The sequence below is a fragment of the Protopterus annectens genome, chromosome 4.part1, assembly GCF_019279795.1.
Source record: "Protopterus annectens isolate FY-2018-M chromosome 4.part1, PAN1.0, whole genome shotgun sequence".
Lineage (NCBI taxonomy): Eukaryota > Metazoa > Chordata > Ceratodontiformes > Protopteridae > Protopterus > Protopterus annectens.
In genome coordinates, this window is record NC_056734.1 from 669016065 (window position 1) to 669028740 (window position 12676).

A 12676-nucleotide genomic window follows, 5' to 3' on the forward strand; every position below is an offset into this window, starting at 1 on the left:
TGCGATAGACTGTACGCACATACAAATCAAGTCACCACCTGGTGAGCAGGGTAGACGCTACATAAACCGCAAGGGATTCCACTCCATCAATTGCCAGGTTGTGTGCAATGCCCAGGGCATTATCATGGATGTGTGTGCTGGCAGCCCTGGAAGTTACCACGACTCCCATATCTGGCATGCCTCACAGCTGTATCAGGTATTTGTCAGGGGGTACATCCCACAAGGCCATCTCTTGGGGGATGCTGGCTATGCACTGGAGCCATGGATGATGACTCCCATCAGAAATGCACACACACACATGCAAGAACGCCATAATGAGGCACACGCACAAACCAGAATAATCATAGAGCGTGTGTTCGGGATGCTGAAATCACGGTTCCAGTGCTTGGATACATCTGGTGGAGCCTTGCAGTACTCTCCAGGCACATGTGCCCACATATTCATAGTATGTGCCATGCTACATAATATGATCCTGGAAGCAGCTGCTGCAGGGACATAATGGTGAAGGGCCACAAAGCCCACCACAATTGCCAAGGCCAGTCCAGGCACAGAGGGTTCCAGACCATGAACACACTGTGCCAGCCCCAGTAGGCAGACGGAGGCGTACCCAATATGCCTACGCATTGGCAAAGAGGGAACGTATAGCACATACTCTGACAGTGTAGGCCCCATGGACTGACACCTCCCCACCTGCACACACAGTGAAATGGACGGCACACAAACATGACCACCTGTAAATTGTAATGTATGGGTGGCCTTATGTGTGACTCCAACATAGGCAGCCCCCAAACACTGTAAACCCAACAGCCAGTGGAACATGTAACGCCAACACCTGAACAGTACGTGAGTCCTACAGCATATGTCATTGCTGTGTCTGCCACGTTAAGCCAAGATGTATATATATATATATATATATATATGTATATATATATATATATATATATATATATATATATATATATATATATATATATATATATATATATATATATATATAGATAAATATGTACACATATACATATATATAATACAGATAAGAAAGGGAATTAGAGGGATATAAGGTGACTGAGATGTATCCAGCGATATCTGTAAATAGCATAGATAGTGCAACGACAATCTGAACATCCGGGAGGTTCAAAATAATAGGATACCGCCAACCATGGAACGTGTAACATACCGATATGCATAACCGCGAGGCTGAAAGACCGACAGAACACAGTACTGTAACAGTACATGCGCGTGTAATAGTACGATGATATGAAGGGAGAGGTAGTCACCGCTGCTGGTGTTGCGGTCCACATAGGTACTGTGTGCAACCGTCCCCGTGAGTACCGTAGTATGTGTACGTGTGCGTTGAGGGTGCCATGTGCGTCGCTGTGTGAGTGTAATGTGTGTGCGTCTGCAACATGTGTATGTTGGTGCCAATGTAGAGGCAGAGCAGAATATTAGGTGTAGGCATACGGTAAACTAGCCTCAGGCATATGTTCACTACTAGTCCCAGAGTAGTAGTGACAGCCCCACCCTGGCTAGGTGTGTCCTGAAATAGGACGATACAAAGTGAATATGTTACAGATGGTAGCACAGGAATATTCCCCATAAGAAATGGAAAGGACGTATGTAATAGTCATGCCTGTATGTACGACACTGATATGTTACATGCAATATGATACGTTGGCAAAGTCACACAGCAATAGGTATGTATCGCGAAAAAAAGTATGTGCTATCCCAGTACTGACCGTGGCCATGTGTTGGCCCGTAAACACCGCTGTGTGTTCCACAAGTGTCAAACAATCAATTCCCATTTGAATATGTGGCAACCACTGGCAAACAGGCTATTCCAACAACATGACCACAATGACTGCAAATATCCGGGACAGAATGACAAGGGATAGTTGTCACGTACACATAACCGCTGATATACCATATATGTTACGGAGGTATACATGCATCAAGCTCACCTGCAGACGATATCGATACCACATAACAACAGCCCAACGTACAATCCCATAACAAAAGACTATTAACTGTGAACTCTCTGAGTAGGGATGGAGCACACAGACAACTATACTGTTTATGTAGAGATGCAAGGCCCACAAACCGTATCCGTGACATACAACCACCGATATCCCCCACTGTAGATAATAAAGGAATACAAACCGTAATAGCGGCACAAACATACAGTCAGTCAATGACATCTGCATAACCACAACATATCGCGTGGGAGACACAATTAAAGGCGGATGCATAATTGCATGCGTTGTATAAAGGAAAACAACAGCCATGTTACAGTTTTGAATGCAATATACCATCATCATTCGTCGGCAGGACAGGTACACCCACATGTTGAACCAAATACTACACCTGTCACACACAATCCACGGGTGACATGAATTCAAAATATACTTGTCCCTATGCATAGCAGTTGCAGTTACACATAACATAACACAATACAGACCATCTCCACGAAGGAGGGCAAATAGCCAACGCCCAGGTGGAGAATCCAATTATACCCCAGTATCGACGCGTAATGTCCGAATGGAGTAGATGCACAGGTGATATGTACGTAATTACTCACGTACACATAGCCGCTGATATACCACAGAAGTTACGGAGGTATACATGCAGCAAGCTCACCTGCAGATGATATCGGAACCAATTAACAACAGCCCAACCTACACTCCCATAACAAAAGACTATTAACTGTTAACTCTCCAAGTAGGGATGGAGCACACAGACAACTATACTGTCTATGTAGAGATGCAAGGCCCACAAACTGTATCCGTTATGTACAACCACCGATATCCCCCACCGTAGATATTAAAGGAATACAAACCGTAATAGCAGCACAAACATACAGTCAGTCAATGACATCTGCATAACCACAACATATCGCGTGGGAGACACAATTAAAGGCGGATGCATAATTGCATGCATTGTATAAAGGAAAACAGTAGCCATGGTACAGGGTTTTAATGCAATACTCCGTTATCATTCATCGGCAGGACAGGTACACCCACATGTTGAACCAAATACTACACCTGTCACACACAATCCATGGGTGACATGTATTCAAAATATCCTTGTCCCTGTGCATAGCAGTTGCAGTTACACATAACATAACACAATACAGACCATCTCCACAAAGGTAGGGCAAATAGCCAACGCCCAGGTGGAGAATCCAATTATACCCCAGTATCGACGCGTAATTTCCGAATGGAGTAGATGCACAGGTGATATGCACGTAATTACTCACCGAGGAACATCAATTGGCGGGATGAATTCACATGTTGCAGGTATCGACATATATAAGGATGACTCTCAAGATATTCAAACCGTATGCTCATACTGAAACAGCATTGTACTACCGAAAACAAAAGGAAACGGCAAAACAATAAATGGAACGAAACACCAACAAGGTATGTAGAACACACGATATGTAAGGATGTGTAACGCATGATCTGTATTAATAAGTTGTACTGTATGTGAATGGTGGTTGTAATTAATTACACTTGTCCGTAATGCAGAAAGTGGTGAAAGGTAGTTATGTAGTGATGTCTTGCTGAGCATACCAACGCTTGTAGAAACCGTGTGTACAGCAGTGGGACATCATGTACACAGCAGAGACACCACAAGGGATGCTACAGGAGGGCATTAAAGAGAACAATGCCATACCACACGCTGTTGCTGGCAGTGAATGTCCAACAAGGAAGTGCCATAGCAGGGGATAGTACAAGTATGTATACTGTCACAGCACGCATGTGTATGAGCATATACCGTTGCTGACATATGTAAGGTGTGGCCGATGTGCAAGTATGCTCTGCATTAGGGGATACTATGTGAAATATGTGTAATGTATAGCTGTCTAGGTAGATATGACAGATATCCTACACAGTATCACAGGCATATCATGCATAACACAGGTATCGCCTATTGGTATGTACAATAACAGGATACATATGGCCTGTAGGTATGGGACATGGTAGTAGCATGATAGCTACTCTAAATGGAAGGGACACCAAGTAACCATGCACAAAAGACTTGTAGTAGCTGCACAGGTGCACAGTGGGCTACAATGCAGTCTGGCAAGTCCATGTGTAAGCACATGTGCAGCAGTCTGGCAAGTCCATGTGTAAGCACATGTGCAGTGTACACAGTAGTGTCACCTCTCCATGGTAGTGTCCTGTGAACAGCAGAGGCAGGTGTCAACTGCACCTCTACACAGTACAGCTGCTGTGGTGATACCAGGACTACATGTGTCACTCAAACAGCAAGGGAGGTATCACATGAACAGTGCTACTGTGTGTCCCTGCAGGATGTACACAGGACCTATGTTCCACAGCATGGTGTGTGGTAGGTTTGTGGAAGTAACACAGAAGCACAGCCCATGCAGTGTGGTGTGTGTGCACATATCCAGGAGCATTTCGTTCACAGTGCCCACCGCAGATGTCATGTATGAGGAGTATATGCATCAATAATGTGGTGGACATGGGCCGTGTCAGAGCAGAAGACACCCCTGAGTATGTGGTATGCAGATGTGTACAGATGTGTTGTCCGTATTTCAGCCGCATATGTAAACTGTCTGAGCCCAGTAAACATCATGGCATGTCAATGTTGTGCCATGTAAAGCTGTAGCTGTTGTTGAAGGTACACCATAAATGTGGTATTGTACCCTTGACTGTGTGTAGATGTGTGTAGTTCACAGGTACAATGGCCACCTATGTACCAGCATCACACACAGTACAGATAGGTGTGGCCTTGCAGAAGGATATCCATGCCACAGTGGAATACGGTGACCACAGGACTGTGTGCTGCATATGTGTGTACTGCAACCATGTACAATGTGATATGTATGTAGGGGACCACTATCCATGTGATAGTCAGTGGGTGAATGGTGTTATGCAAAGGTGATGTGCATGCACCGTGTGTCATGCATCTTGATGCCATGATACTCATATGAAGTATCCATCACATTGACACCTGTATGGTTGGTATCAGTATGAGCTGGTGGAGCAATAATGGTGCTTGGTATGTAGGTGTTGGAAATCTAGGCATGGACAGTACTCTGTGACAGCATGTTCTGTATGTAAGCATATAGTGAACATGAGTGGCCCTATGACTGAGGACTGTGTAATGCAATATGTACCTGACATGTAGTAGGTACTATGGTATGCTGGCACCACTGTGTGTACTGTCCATGTGCCACATAGCATAACATCCTGAGACACAGGGTATGATGTGCAGGTGGATGTGTATGTTGTCAATACCGGAATGTGGAATGGTGCTGAAAGGCAATGTGAGGACAACGTATGATGTGTTGGCCTCTGTACCATCCTCAACTGCCCTAGCAACTGTATGACAGGTGCCCAGCATGTGCATGTGCCTTGCTGTGGCATTCACAAGCCCAACCCGGGTGCTAGGAAAGGACTGGAGGCCATCAATGTGTGTGGGAATCACGTTCCTAATGAAGTGCCCCACTGCCATGCAGAATGGTCCAGTCAGGAGTGTATGACTATAGTCCCACTCATGCAATGCAGTGCCACCTGTGTGTAGTGCGATAAATGCCGCTGTGCGGCAGTCAGGGTCTACAATGTCCGACAAAAGGCTAGCAGTGAATATAGTGGCCTGGTGTGGAGACATATACTGAACAGGTTGGTGGGACATTACAGCCAGGGACATTGGAAGGTGACATTGGGCCAGTGTCCCAGGACATATCGTGTGTATGTCAGTACTGTGTATGTGACCACAGGGACACTACGATGTTCATGTATGGATTGCAACCCTGTAGTGAGTGAGAGGGTGTATTGCCGGTAAGTACGCCATCGCCTGGCACATTGCCAACATTACCTCGGTCTGCAATGCTTGGTTGACTATTGTATGTGACACCAGATGTGGATGTTGCCAAAGAATACTGACATACCACCACAATGCCTGAGGCCCCACACCGCAATGTGTGGCAGTCATGTTTAGGTAGCTAGCCTTGGAGTATGTGATGATGGACCTTGAGGACCCACCATGGCTGACAAGTGATGCACCCCACACATGTGAATGTTCACCACTGTGCAACAGCCTGTACCTGTGGTTGTACATCATATGTGCATGGAACATGACCACCACAGTGGCGTCTGTGAACTGGTCAGTACCGCCATGTCTCTGTGTGGAATAGCATGATTCCTGCAATTGTGTACATGCTACTGAAGTGCACTGTGGTATGTGTCAGCATATGTATGTGTAGTGTTCATCTGCTTGGGTGTCATGATGCTAACAACTGCTGTCAGCAGACGTCTGTAGTAGTTGTTGTAGTACACATGTTCCGTGTATGCTGTGATGGGTGTGTTTCCAGGATGTGGCTAGCAAGGCCGTGTAGCATATGTGTTGAATCCACCAAAGAGGGGATAACCCCAGGTGTGTCACACCAGTCACATGGAGGTAGTGTTCATGCTAAGGGTAGTGTAGGTATGGTATGTGTTGTGTATTGTTTTATCCAGCTGAGCGGAGTGCATGACTCAAGCATGTGTAGGTACATGGGTGTCTATCCCAGGGAAGTGTGGGTTACTGTCAGCACACAGCAGTAGTAGCTGCCTGAGGCCCAATGTACACTATAACAACACAGAAGGCATGTAACCTGTGGCGTACAATGTCGACTCTGTCGCATGTTACAATGTGTATAGCGGTCACAAACACGGTTATCTGCACATGGAGCACCTATGATGCATTGTGCTAAGCAACTATCCAGGATGTGTGCAAAACACTGTGTGATGTGTGAACCCCTCATCTGTGGGTGTTCCGGTCCAGGTATGTGCCTGGAAGGTACGGTCCATGTACAATCCGTAATCGCAGGTGTTCTGTGCAGAGCATGGAGGCAGGTCCCAGTCACCGCAGAGATATGTGAGTGGTGCAATAGTGTGTGTGCCTCGCTTGTGTGCATCACAGTGGAAGATGTAAGCATTGTTCCACATGATCCCATGTCGTGCCTGCCAGTTACAGCCCTGCCGGTGACAGTTATGTGAAACTGCCAGAGAGGCAGTATAGCATGTGAAGATGTACATGTGTGCTCTACACCCCAGGCTGATGGCTGCAGGTCATGCGTGCCACAGCATTGTGTTTGACCTGGACTGTCATAGCAGTCAGACACCACATGCCTGTACAATAACAGTGGGAGCATAGGCAACTGTTGCAGTGACACAGTAGGTCAATGTACAGTATTCCAGTGTCCAGACCAATGCTGAATGTACACCATGGCTAGACACACACCCAGAGGGCTATAACACCGGTGAGCCATTGCATGTCCCAGTACACGTAGTCTGTGTATTGCCATCACAGGGCAGTCACAATAACATGATGTATGAGAGATATATTGTACCAGGTGATGTGTCGTGTGCGTATGTTGAGTTGCAGAGGTGTTCACCCGTCCGCAACATCTCAGTGCATGATGCCTTGTGTAACATGATGTGTGGAACTGCATTGTGATTCACAACAGAGTCATCTGTGACTGGTGTGTTGTGAATGTTGTAACCCATGAGTCTGCGGGATATACACTGGTGATGTTGGCTGCCATGCTGGGGGCCACCAGTGGTGCCTACAGTGGTTATACAGACATATTGCATATGTTGTTCTTGCAGGAATGTCCAGTGTTGTAGATGATGTGGTACTACGTGATGGTAGGTGTGTGATGTGAATGTTACACATCCAGACGTGACCGTCAGGTGCAGCCATGGTTGTCGACAGCATCACCCCCATCCACAGCTGTCAGCACCCTGTCCCCATAATGGGTAACAGTAGCCCTCATACTGTGTGACTAATGTGCAGATCGTAGAACACCTACTACTGGCTGACTAACAGTGTCAACTAGGAAGGGTATATGATGGCTGAAATACGCTGCTCTAATGTATAAATATGATATCCCAATGAATTACCATGATTCCCATCTAGTAAGCCATGGCTGGCATGTAAACCATGTACAACAATGAATGTGTGACAGACCCTTCCAATGTGGAACCTTGATGAACATGCACCTGTTAGAACACCAAATGAGGTACATTGCACATAATGATGTACAACTGACAGCTATGGGCACAGCATGGATGCAGAAGCACATCTCCCACAGGCAGTACCGCTGTACGTTGGTAGGGGAGCATTGCACAAGTACATGTGACAGTTGCTGTATTGCCACATGTACGACATATCCGTCATATAGGGGTAGCACTGGTACGTGACGGTTGGACATGCCTGTACATACGACCATGTCCCACAGGATATGTGTGTTAAGTGTGTACAACACCTGTCGTACCTTCAGCAAGCTGTGAAGTGTATGACTGCCAGTGTACCTGTGTGACATGTTGTGCAATGGGTGCAAAGGTAATCAGTAGCGCATTACATGCTCACATGTCCTGCACAGGTGCATAGCTTGACCATACAATACAAATAGGGTGTTGGATAATAGCAACCCACAAGAGGTGATGAGTAAGGGTGGCAATGCACTATCACCTTTCCGGGTAAGGTGTGCATGTCCATGACACATTAGCACTTGAGATGTTAGCAGTACAGCTGTACAGGGTGGCATGTATATTTGATTACAAATACCTTTGCGTGTTCCACCAGTGGCCTGTTGACAGACAGACATCAACACAATGTGCAGCATTGACATGTGCACAGCACATCACCGCTGGCTACAGTAGAACAGGGTTAATGTGTTGACATGTGCACAGAACATCAGTGCCAGCTACAGTCGAACACGGTATGTGTTGAACCCCACCGTCATTGTAGCCCATGCCACAGAGAGAAATGTTATGCATCTGTGTATATACGGCTGGGAATGGACCTGACCTAGCAGTATAGCTGTGTCAGTGTTGCGAACAACATACTGAATGGGCTGTGTGTGTGAGGTGTGTGTCATAAGTGTACAGTCCGATGGATGATACCAGCATTGCCACCGCTATGTGAACATCCCCGTCCCCATAAATGAATACCTAGGCTGTGCTCAACACCATGGTCACTGTGGAAGGGATGGTGCTGTGTGGTGCACCCGCCGACATGGTGGTCACAGCAGGCCCTGGATGTAGACATATGAGGTACCCATGTCAGGTCGGGGTACCATCCATGTGCATGGGATATCACCGTGCGGGCATATACAGCACTGTGTTGAACAATATTACAGCACATAGCACCTGTCAGGGGTAATATTTATGCATGGATGTGCGATACCAGCATGCACAATACACATCCCCATCATGCAGCATGCTGCCTACCTTGCAGAAGGACATTGTCCACACCATGATGATGGACATGCGACATGTCCATATACCTATATAAATGACATATGTAATGGACAGCCACCGTCCTAATACTGGTATTCCACAGGCTGGACACATCCCTGTGCCATATCTGTGATATACCCTGCCATACCATGCAACCCTGTCCATCAAGGCTGCACGTGTCATCACAGTCATACATGGTGCGATGGCCACATGGTACATGCACTATCAACTGACTGGATCAGTAATGTGGCACTGATGCACCTTGTGGTGTCACAATTGCTGTGTGACAGCGTGTAAAACGTGCGCGCACATGCTATGTTTGACCATCCCTGCAAATGTCATATGAATAGACATTGTCCCATGTGTATCACATGTGCAATACAGGCGAGCCGTGGCAGGATGTTCAACACCCGTACAGTGCTGAGTAGATGTATATGGCAAAACACATGCATGTACAGGTGTCCATGTGTATGTGTGCAGTGTCACTGCTGACATCCATAACGGCTGCATCTGTGATGCTATGTGACATATACACAGCATCCAGGTGAACAGTAGTACTGTGGACACATCGGGCCAAGTGCAGATTGGTAAGAACACAGGTGCAGGCAAGTACACATGTCCACAGCAAGTTACCATCTACATGGAGTATGTACACTGTGATGAGTTGACACAGAGATATGATATGATATCCACTGCATAACGGTGTGACAGGTGTGACAGCAACACGTCAGCTGTGTCAGTGTCATGATGCTTCTCAGAGATTACTGTGCAGGTGTCGTACATGTCATAGCAATGTATGTTCAGCGGTATGCCAGTACATCAGTGTGAATGTGACCTGTCACCATCATTATGTCTTACAGATAATGCCACGTTCACGACTCCCAGCCTTCAGCCGCCAGGAGGATGATGTCATAATACCATTGCTCCATGACAACTATGACGTGCTGTTCAGCCATGTGCCACAGCATGCTCAGCAGTGGGATTACCTGTGGCAGGATATACGCAGGAGGGTGAATGATGTGGGTGGCAACAACCGCACCTACCAGCAGGTACGCAGACACTGCACGGACCTGATATGGCATGCAAAACAGCGTGCCACTGCAATCGCCAGAGAACAAGGTGGAACAGGTGGTGGGCCACCAACCCAGCCCCCACTCACACACACAGAGGAGCTACTGGCCAGTCTGGGGACACCCAGGGAACAGCATGCGGAAACACTAGCCGCCATCGTGGAGGTGGGTGTCTCCCAACCAATGAGCCTGGAGTTGCCTGGTAAGTCAGTCCTGCATATGCATATGATATCCACTGTAGTTGCAGGTGTCACTGTACATCATGTAAAGTAACAACACATGCCAGGTATATGGGCACACAAGCTGCATACTACAGTATGCTATGTTGTGTATGCAGACGTGTGCATACCATATGCTATCACACAGGTACATGTGTTCACATGCACAGTGCGAACTGTGGCTGTCGTACAGTCATGGATAATGTTTCTACTGTTGTGTCGCCCCTATACAAGTACCTCTGGCGTGTCGCACAGACATGGGTCCGTCGCAGGTGAGACTGTTGTCAGTATCAGGCATGTTACAGTGTAGAGTTATTTGCCATGTGGCCAGGTATAACATGCACACCTGGGTTTTGTTCCAGTCAAGTTATACAGGTTGCACCACCAGACACACACACATGCCACCCATGTGCAATAGATACAACCATTATTATACACCGGCATGAAACCACAGTACCTGTCAATGTGATATGTGCAGTCAGCTATGCATACAATGGTGGAGGTGTTCTACAATGGATGCATATGTAGTATGCATTGGAACAACATTTGTGGTATGCACACAGTACCACACAGTGAGCAGTGATATGGGCAGCACACAGGTGTCACCATTGTGACATATGCCCCTGCATTGTGTGCACACATTGTGACATGCCACCCGACATGTCCCAAGCTTGTGGTGTTCTGTCTGCAATATTGTCACACCATCACATGACCTACACCCGACATAACAAACATCCACACTGTTGTCTGCATAGCCCTGTGGATTGTGACACCTCTGACATGTATGGGTGTATGTCACATGGGACACCACAGACATGTGTACAAGATGCCCATCACACACAATTGTCCAAGACCCGTTCACACATGGCCATGGGTGATAGCCACAGGCATGTTGCCACACAGTACGTCTGATGTGGATAGACCCTGTTGCACATTGTTCACACATAGTGCAATCATAGCCGTAGTGGACCACTTGTACGTTTGATGTGTTACACCGGACAACCAGAATGCCTGTCTGCAGCCACCGGAGGTGTCACGATGTCTACCATATATGATCTGTGGAACAGCATGACTGTGTTGCAGTCATGGCAATGCAATGCATCCATGTTATGCATTGCACAGCAACATACATGTGTCATGTTGCCATGCAATGGCACAGTGCCTGTACTCCACACTGTATAGCTATGTACACGGCTCACACTAACCACACCTGTACATACACATTTGCTAAACATGCATTCTATCTGTAGGCTGTACACACAACACTGCACTGTGAAGCCCATTATGATGCTGTGCATGTGTCAGGACACCATTGTGTCAAACATGTATACATGTTACTGCACATGTCATCGGATTACATGTCAAGGTAACGTCAGCCATGTGTACTGTTAACCTGTTTGTGGCCACATGGTGTATCACGGTGATGCATGCAAATTACCATGATTGTGTGTACTGCATGCCTACTGATATGACACCTGCTTGATGTAGTGTGCACCCCAGGGTGGTATGCATACTAACACTATTAATGTCTGAGCTGCATTCCCTGTGCTGTAGTGCAGGAATGCTGCATGCCATCTGAAATATCACATGCATGGTGTGTCTGTGTGTGTCTGTGTGTGTCTGTGTGTGTGTCTGTGTGTCTGTGTGTGTGTCTGTGTGTGTGTGTCTGTGTGTCTGTCTGTCTGTGTGTGTGTCTGTGTGTGTGTCTGTGTGTCTGTGTCTGTGTGTAATGTACCTTACAGTATGTCTTTGCATTCACAGGTGGTGTAGGTGCGTTACCCTCCTGCGGTCCATCTGATGTTAGTGTCCCCACAGATACTAGCGGTGATGACCATATGCATGAGGTACAGGCAGGGTTATCAGGGGCGGAATCTGTGCCATTGGTTACCATCCCACCTATGTCCCCCTCTTCCCCACACACGGTTCTGATGCCAACACATACCTCATCACCGTTGCCCATAGAGGAAGGACAGTCAGCGTCTGTTGGCATTGAACAGGAATGTGTGGTGGCTACAGAAGGTGTGACTACACAACATGTTGCCAGTGTAATGACTGGTGATGTGCCACACAGGCATGTGGCTGGTGCTGCTCGTAGGAGGACCTCTGGCAGACATGCACCTGCAGTACAGGGCGC